This window comes from Macrobrachium rosenbergii, chromosome 15, assembly GCF_040412425.1.
Source record: "Macrobrachium rosenbergii isolate ZJJX-2024 chromosome 15, ASM4041242v1, whole genome shotgun sequence".
Lineage (NCBI taxonomy): Eukaryota > Metazoa > Arthropoda > Malacostraca > Decapoda > Palaemonidae > Macrobrachium > Macrobrachium rosenbergii.
Genome location: NC_089755.1, coordinates 4964376 through 4974017, shown reverse-complemented (window position 1 = coordinate 4974017; position 9642 = coordinate 4964376).

Sequence of the window (9642 nt, the reverse complement as noted above, 5' to 3'; positions counted from 1 at the left end):
CGCTGTTAGCAGTTTTATTAAAACGTCATGATCTATGTCGCATGTATAGACCCCCTCCTCCATATTCTTTTTTATTATTTAAATCGTCGTCTTTACTGGTACGTTAGTGAACAGGAAGTTACATCCAAACTTACCTAATTGCAGTCTTTTACGTTAATTTTGGATAATTCGTCTATCAGGTTCCTTATTATGTTTTAAATGCCCTTCGGATACTAAGCCTACCCATTTCCCATTATGTTGGAAAGAAATTTCTCCGGCACTCCTCTGCGGTGATCTCGTCGATGCCACGATCGGTCTTGAGGCACCCTTCCTTGTGGATCTTAGGGCTACCATAAATATATGGGATCTCTGGATTTTCCATTGATTTTACTCTATGTTCTAATTCTTTTCTCTTGGTTTGTCATGGACTTTGTCAACGCTTCCCTTACTTTTTGTTAAAATTGCATAGCCATGCTAATGTCGGTTTTTGTTGCAAGCCTCATATGTGTTTTCATCGTTTAACAGTTATTCTAACTTATTCTCGTATTCAACGGCATCCATTACCAACCGCCCGCCCTTTGTCTGCCTTACAAATCTTTATGTTCTTGTATTTTCCTAACCTATCAAGGGCCTTACGTAACCCCTCCGGGAACACGGATCTGTTCGACATAATCCCCGCCCACATGGCCTCCCTGCAAAAAGCTGCTTCATCCCCATTTTGCTCTTACTGCAGTTCCCTTAGATTCTACACATTTCAATGAAATCGTGAATTTCGTTCCCCATGCAAATTAAGGCCATATCCTAACACTAGCACTTCATCCTACTTAAGCTGGGGCCTCCGTATTTCTCTGTCAGTTCTCTCCTGATTTTCGATAGGTCGGGGTGGGTAAAAAAAGGGAACTTTGATTTAGTCAAGAACATTTCTAAGAGACTCTTAAGTAGGGATGAAGTGCTAGTGTTAGGATATGGCCTTAATTTTGCATGGGAACATGCAGCTCATGAAGTAACATCAACTGGAGTAGCTGAATAGGTTCTGTGGTGAGGGCTCGTGTCCCGGAGGTACCAATCCATTTATCACTTATATAAATTCCCCTTTGGTGACAATTCTCCATCGGAGATACTCCCGAGGTAGCGTGAATTTGATATTAAGCAACATTTGTAGCTTCATGATTATATATATATATATATATATATATATATATATATATATATATATATATATATATATATATATATATATATATATATATATATATATATAGTATCTATAAACACATATTTGTCCATTAAGTCTCTTTATAATTTTAAGAATTATATTACAAGCCATTGATGGAAATATCTTAATCAGATTTGTTTATTTGTATTTCCAGGTACCCTTTTGATGAAAGAAGTACTGTTAAATGAACCCCTAAAAAATGGCTACTCCTCAAGAAAAGGAACAATGCATTGCCATGATTTATTGAAGCAAATCGGATACATAGACCTAGCAAAGCTGCAGAACTAAGTATGGAAGATCGACATTCACGTCCATCAGTTCGCCCATGGCACACAGCAGAAATTTATGGAGACAAGTACGGAGTGCTGGATAAAGGGAGGTGGATGACCAAGAACATCTGAGAAAACATCGATCGTGTAAGACAGAAGCCTCTGATCGTCCTCTACAAAGTCCATCCATGCACTGCTGCCAGACCTTACAGCTACCAATTTCCAACAGTACACAAGTCCTGCACAAGAACTTTTGATTGTACGCTTACATGGAGTGCAACTCATGCAGGCACTCCGAGCAAATGATAAACCAAAACAAAAGAGTTGGCAGTTAATATGTTGGAACGAATTTCTGAGGATGAAAAGTTCCTTAACCGAATTTGTTTTAGTGCTTAGGCAACCTTTCATGTTTCAGGGAAACTGAACACATATAATGTGAGAATCTGGGGATCAGCACAGCACCATGTGACTAGGGAACTTCACCAATAGTCCAAAAGCAAATGTGTCGTGTGGGATCATATGCGATTGAATCAGTGGTCCATTTTTCTTCAACGAGACATCAATTACTGTAGATGTTTACCTTGACCTTTTGACTGAATATGCAGCACCACAACTAGATGACCTTCAAGCAGCCATCATTTTCCAGCAAGATGGTGCACCACCACATTAGGGACTGCACCTTCGTGGTTTCCTAAATCAAATATTTCCAGACCAGTGGATTGGAAGGATGGCCCATAATCCTTGGCTGCATCGTTCGCCAGATATCACTCGCCTATTGCTTTTTTCTGTGGGGTTATGTTAAAATGCCGTGCATCGAACAAGATATGGGGTTATCACTGATCTCAAGCAAATGCTCACTGATGCCATTTCCACCATTGATGAGCCTATGCTATAGCGAACATGGCAAGAAATCGAGTACCGTCTTGATGTGCTTCGTGCAACTAACGGTGCCCATTTTGTGATAATTTCCACATATTTGTCTGTTCATTTGCTTTTGTAATAGATTTTTTGAATTGTAGAGACTTTATGGACACCCTGTATATACACACACACACACACACACACACACACACACACATATATATATATATATATATATATATATATATATATATATATATATATATATATATATATATATATATATATATGCTATACTCATATATATATATATATATGCATGTGTGTGTGTGTACAATGAAAATCATTCGGATAAGATCCATTCGGTATCAAAGTGGGAACGTCTTATTACAAAGTGTTGAAATGAATATAAAGTGGGAGCATTTTGCAAATGGTGGCAAACACGTTGTAGTAAATATTGAGATAATTGAGGTTTACGCCACGAAGAATCATGAATTTTATAAGAAATAACGGGGTGTGATAAGAAAAATCTCATTCATGGTAAGAAGGGTTTGGAAGAACTAAACAAAAATTAATAAACTGAAAGTGCAAATAGTTTGTATGAAGAGGGCAGTTGATAGACCCTTTGAAGTTCTGGACGCATTTTAAAATCACGAACAACCCAGTCTGGCAGAATAGATTATCTGTGAGATATTTACACTTATATTTTTGCTCCATATTTTTCGCGTATATTGTCTATTCCTTTTTAACTTTTAGAGAGATAGATCTGCATTTTGTATATTTTACATAATTATGGCAATTAAGCAATTCCCTCTTTCGTGCTCCTGAATTAATCAAACCTCACACGGAGGAAAACGCAGAATCTTACCTGGAAGGACCGCTGTTAATTAATAAACTTTCCGAGTAGGCAATTAGGTTTCTCACTAAAGTTTCACCGTAACTTATTCAGAGATATTATTAACAAGCAGAATTACTGCCAGTTGCATAGTTGCTTCTAGAAGAACTTATTGAGTATCTCGATGGAAATCTACGCCAGCTAAAGGTATAGCTCATTCAATCTTTGAAGAAATAGCATTCAGTTGCCTGTGGATTCACAAAAGGTTTCATCATCTCGAATTTCGCTGGTACTTTATGACAGTTAGCAGTTTTTTTCTCTTTGGGCTGCGTTAAGTTTAGCTAGCATTAGCGTAACCAAGAAATATCTTAGCGTGGTAACCAGGCGATTGTTTTGTTAACTTTTCATAATTATACTTTCTCGGCTGCTGTTTTCCACCATAGTTTCTATGGTGTAGTAATATATATATATATATATATATATATATATATATATATATATATATATATATATATATATATATATATATATATATATATATATATAAGTAGTCCTAGTTCTTGTCATCGCTGGTTCGACCACGAGACGACGAACTTACTATCAACTAAAAATTCCCCTTCGGTAACATATATGAAAATATATTATTTCCGAGGTAGAGCGAATTGGATATTAAAGGACGTTTGTAGCTTACTGATTGAATATGAATCACGGTGATGTGATAAAAAAAGTCATATATATATATATATATATATATATATATATATATATATATATATATATATATATATATATATAGTTTGCTATATATATATGTACATATATATATGTTGTTGAAAATTCTTTCAGAATGATGGAATTGTAGAACAAATATTGCGCATTCCTAATAAATAAAAATTTAGTTCCTCTTAAAGGTAATAAATGTTGCTAAAAATGCACCCTTGAGTTTCGTCCATGACTGAAGTATTAAATGCGTAAACGAAACCGTTAGTAATTTAATAAATATAATGCCGTATTTGGCTTTGATATCCATTAATTGAATTAATTATAATTGGATTAATTTAAAAGTGAAATAACTTTTGAGTAAGCCAAATTTAAATAATGAAGTAAACAATTAAACCAGCATAAATATTGTTGGAACCTCTCCTTGTGGGTTAGCTCGAGCGAAAAAAAAATTCTAACAAGTTCTACAGTTCTTTAATATACTTAATAAAAAAATAGATTTAATATATTTTTGTTTTGCAATGTAAATAAGTTTTTTTTTAGTAGGCTAATGCGTAGCCTAGCCTAATGTTGTTTTGAATATTCGGCGTTTTAGTTTATTTTTGTGTAAATATAGTAATAATATATAGAGTAGGATTAAGTGGCTGTTGAACTTATTTGTGAGCTGTGTATCCTTCCATAACTCAATTGAGTTCGGAAGTTCTGCGGTCTGTTGAGTCAGTTTAATATAGCCTAGGCCTAGTAGCATTATGTGATTATTAATATTAGGCCATTCATATGTGCGTGATATCCAGCGATTGGAAAATTGGCCTCAGTTCACCCAGTTGCTTTTAGAGGATAATTCGACAGTAGACCTTGAAGTACAATTCCAGTCATACCCGGGAAAGGATTTTTCTCATTTTTTGGAACACCCAGAGTTGTTCAACTTAATTGGTGGTGATTATCAGGACATCATCGTGGCTGTTGTCGGAGATAATTCGATAGTTAGCTCATTAACCAACGATGAATTGTGGGTCCATTTGAAGTCGTTTTATAGCCAGCTAAGCAACGTTTTGCCACCGAGCTGCATCAGGTTGGCAATGCAAGTTGAGCCTCGTAGGCCTCGTCAAGGAAATAGGTTTGGTGCACCCAAGCATGATGAATTTAGAAAGCGTCGCAATATAGTAAACGCTTATTTAAATCGGGAAATAAAACGTAAAGGTTTGCTAGACAGCGTAGTGCAGCTTGGCGGTAACGGCTATCTAGACAGTGATGAGCAGTTCGCTGCTGATGGGGTACACTTGTCAAGTGCTGGGTGTAAGTTTAGGCAAGTGTTACGGTTAATGGCGTGAAATTATGTCGCGTAACATAAGGCGGTAAAGTGCATATGATGTTGAAGTAGCGGACCTATTATTATTGTTTATTTATTTATTTGGGTCTATGTCTTCTCTGTGCATTCACCATGGCTGCTAAATCAGAAATACTGCAGGAGCTTGGGGATAAACCGGCTGAATTGTCCTTGGAAGTAATTATTATTATTATTATTATTATTATATGGGCAACGACGAACGTATATTAGTCAGTATATCATCATTTTGATAGTTATCATTGTTATTGAAGTATGCAAGACACCAAAGCCAAGTCTTTGCACAAAGCTAGGTCTTTCACACAAACGCACACATACACACACACACACACACACACACACACACACACACACACACATTTACTCAGACGCGCACACACACACACACAAACGTACAATAAGCAATATTTGGAGCATATGAAAGGTTCCATTGATACAATTAACAGAATTATAATTTTAGGAAGAGAGAGAGAGAGAGAGAGAGAGAGAGAGAGAGAGAGAGAGAGAGAGAGAGAGAATGTCAGGGCGAAGGGAGGAGAACGGACGGGAGCTCTTGGTCCTGGTTCCGCCCTTACCCTTTCCCTTACCCTTGCTCTTCCCTTAGGCTTACCATTGATTTAACTTTAGCCTTACCCTTGGCTCTTGCTTACCTTGCCCTTGATCTTACCATTACTGTTTTTGCCCTCTACCCTACCCTAGCTCTTGCCATTTCCCTTGCCCTTGCCCTTACTCCCCTTTCCCTTACCCTTGCTCTTCCCTTTAGACTTACCATTGATTTACCCTTAGCCTTACCCTTGACTCTTGCATTTACCTTGCCCTTGATCTTACCCTTACCATTTCCCGTGCCCTTACACTTGCCCTTACCCTTGCTCTTACCATTTCCCTTGCCCTTGCCCTTACCCTTTCTCTACCCTTGCTCTTCCCTTCAGGCTTACCATTGATTTACCCTTAGCCTTACCCTTGACTCTTGCTTTTACCTTGCCCTTGATCTTGCCATTACCATTTCCCTTCCCTTACACTTGCCCTTACCATTACCCTTGCCCTTACCATTTCCCTTGCCCTTACCCTTTCCTTTACCATTTCCCTTGCCCTTACCCTTTCCTTTACCATTTCCCTTGCACTCTCCCTTGCCCTTAGCATTTCCTTTACCAATTCCCTTTCCCTAACCCTTGCCCTTACCATTTCCCTTGCCCTTAGCATTTCCCTTGCCCTTACCCTTGCCCGTACCACTGACAAGCCCTTAGCTTTTACCTTACTCTTAAGCTTGTTCTTACCCTTAACTATACTCTTACCTTTAACCTTAACCATACTCTTACTCATGCCCTTACCTAGCCTTACCCTTATCCTTACCTGTACCTTAACCTGACCCTTATTCTCGCCATGCCCTCACCTTTCCCCTACCCCTACCCCTACCTGTGTTCTTACCTTAGCTCTGCCCGTACCCCTTTGTCTTCCCTTAGGGATTCTGTGTCAATGGCGGAACATTATAGCGATATTTCCCTGAGTAATTAATGACATTTCCTTTCCAATTTCACTTAAATTACATGAAAATATATTTCCACAACTTTATGACGGCAGTCCCCAGGTATTTCTGACGCAGCTTCAACCAGAATTTCCGTCTTAGATTTGTAACCAAAACAGATTCAATTTCACTTTGACCTGAACCGGAAGGCTCGTGGGAAAAGGTACATTCCATTATGGTATTTATGGGAGCGAGGGAAATGGTAATGGTAATATACATGGTAGGAAAATATTAAAAGTCATTTCATACTTTATGTATAGCAGTTAAGAAAAAGTTACTCTTGAATATTTAGATGAGAATTATGTCGAATTATTTCAAAGCATCAGAGTTTGTGAACTAATGAACAGATAGACGTATGTCTTTGATGTCACCAAGAAATTATTAACAGATTATGTGTTGCCGATTGACTAATTAACCTTCACATTTATATCAGTGAGAAAGAGAAGGATGGACTTGATAACTAATAAGGTAATTTGTTCATTCATCCTTTAAATGTAATCGATGATTACACTTAACATGGTAGAACAACTGAGTGTAATCCATCAGTGTTATTTACCACTGAGCTTGAAGTTACTTTTCATTCGAAGTCCTGAAGACCGTTCTGAGCTTTTACGAAATTCATTATCTACCGGTCTATCTCTCTATCTATTGAGAGAGAGAGAGAGAGAGAGAGAGAGAGAGAGAGAGAGAGAGAGAGAGAGAGATTCTGTTCGTTTCATCTATGATGAATTGTATATTGATTCTCTTTCTCCCTTGTTGAGGTTTGGAAATAGCCAGTAAATGTTAATATTATATACTGATCTCATATTTCGCAGCGATGGATAGTTTTAAATCGAGAGAGAAAGAGAGGAAGAGGAGGAAGGAGTTTACAGGAAAAGACGAGAGAGAAGTCTTGTATATTATCCATCACCATTCTACATTACACAAAGAAAACAAATTAGAATCTTCTTTTGCAATTTACCGCCAAGACCCTCATTTACATTTCTTAGAAGTAATTATCTCGTGAAATGTAAATAAAAGACTCTCGAGAAATCATCTCTCAGTGGACTTTCATCACCTTTGGACTTCAAACGTCCTTTGGGAAACATGAGAGAGAGACGGACTTGTAGGATATCTTGTTTGCAAAGTCCTTCGCAGGAGAGAGATCGAAGGATAATTTTCAGTCTAAGGTTAGATTTCTCCTTCAGGAAGCGGTTAAGAATGACAACTTATCTCTCTCTCTCTCTCTCTCTCTCTCTCTCTCTCCTAATCATTCTAGATAAGACTAAATAGTAGATGATAAAGGCGGCAGATACATAAAGCCTAAAAAGTCTATTTTTGACGAAAAAAAACTTTTTATGGGATAAAAATAATGTCAGAATTTACACAGGTGCTTTTTGACACTAAGTACTACTGTTCATTCCGTTCTGGTGCATGTGATTTGCAATATATGGTAATTTTTGTAGGCATGCGTGAAACAGGTGCAAAATATAAACCTAATTCCACCGAGAAAAGGACCATATATTTCTTTTTTGGCAAGATAACAAAACATACTTTCTAACTCAAAAGAGTTTTTTTTTTTTTTCAAAATAGCCTAAATCTTGCAATCTGCGGTCGGAGTTTATTTTCAATATGCTGACAGATTTTTTTTTTTAATAAGTCAAAAGTGGTATCATTACAGACTTTCGAATAACAGGTATCAACAGATACAACTATTATACATTTAAATTTAGCTTTTTTAATAATTGGAATTGATATCACTATAGAGTTTGACCCCCGCAATTTTGGGGGTGGGGGCTTCTCTCAAGTGGAGAAAAATGGGCCAGGATTTTCAAACCAGCGATGCTGAAAGAGAGGGAGCAAAAACTAAATAAGAAAAACCGAAAGGAATCAGGTTAATAGATAAAAAAAGAAAACAAGAATATTGAAAGTATGTACTGTACATGATAATCAGGGACAGGCGTTTGCTGCAAGTTGTAGAATAGTTTGTCTCTCTAAAAACTGAAGACATGAGTAATGAAGTCTCCAAAATGAGGATATCAGAATGAGGCGAAAATATATCAGAAACTTGGAGATGAAGAAGAACCATTTTGAACCAATGGTTCTATGGAGTACTAATGCTCCCAGATCCCTTGACCTATTATTAGGTGGTTCATGATAAGAGTCAAAACTGACTTGAACTTTGAAGCGAAAACATAAGTGGCATTTGTAGAACAAGTTATAAAAAGCAATATGGATCATGAACTATGCTCTGAACGCTGGTGAAGATTGGACGGAGCAAGAGACGACCCTGAATGGGCTTTATTGAAAACTTTGCCGAAGACACTGTAAGGACACCCTCTCACCACCGGTAGAGTAGCACCCTTATGTGAAGCCTGTCTTCAGCCTGTAATTACGTATCTACAGTATAAGATGTACTTTACAGCAAAATGAGAGAAGGCAGAGAACAGAATAGTGGTATGTGTGGCATGTTCATTGTTGCCAGATGTGTAACAGGATTTAGGCTAGAGGCCAAGCGCTTGGACCTACGAGGTCATTCAGCACTGAAGCGGAAATTGACAGTAACAAGGTTTGAAAGATGAAACCGAAGGAAAACACTTTGCAATTGCACAATGAATCATTTGATAGGAGAGCGTTGAGGAAAGTAAGATGGAAGAAAGAGAATATGAACGGGGGTTCAGTAAAAGGAATGAAAAGGTTGCAGCTTGGGACCATGGAAGGGATGCTGCAAAGTAATGCCTACAGTGCACTGCGTGAGGTGCACTGACGGCACTAACCCCCTGCGGGGACCAGAACATCAAGGACAGAAGAGTCTGAAGGAATTATGTAAGCACAAGCAAGGGAAAAGTCTCGTCTGAAGAGGGACCAACATTCCCTCCTTTGAAGCGAAAGATGAATCAGATTTCCTTGTCTGCA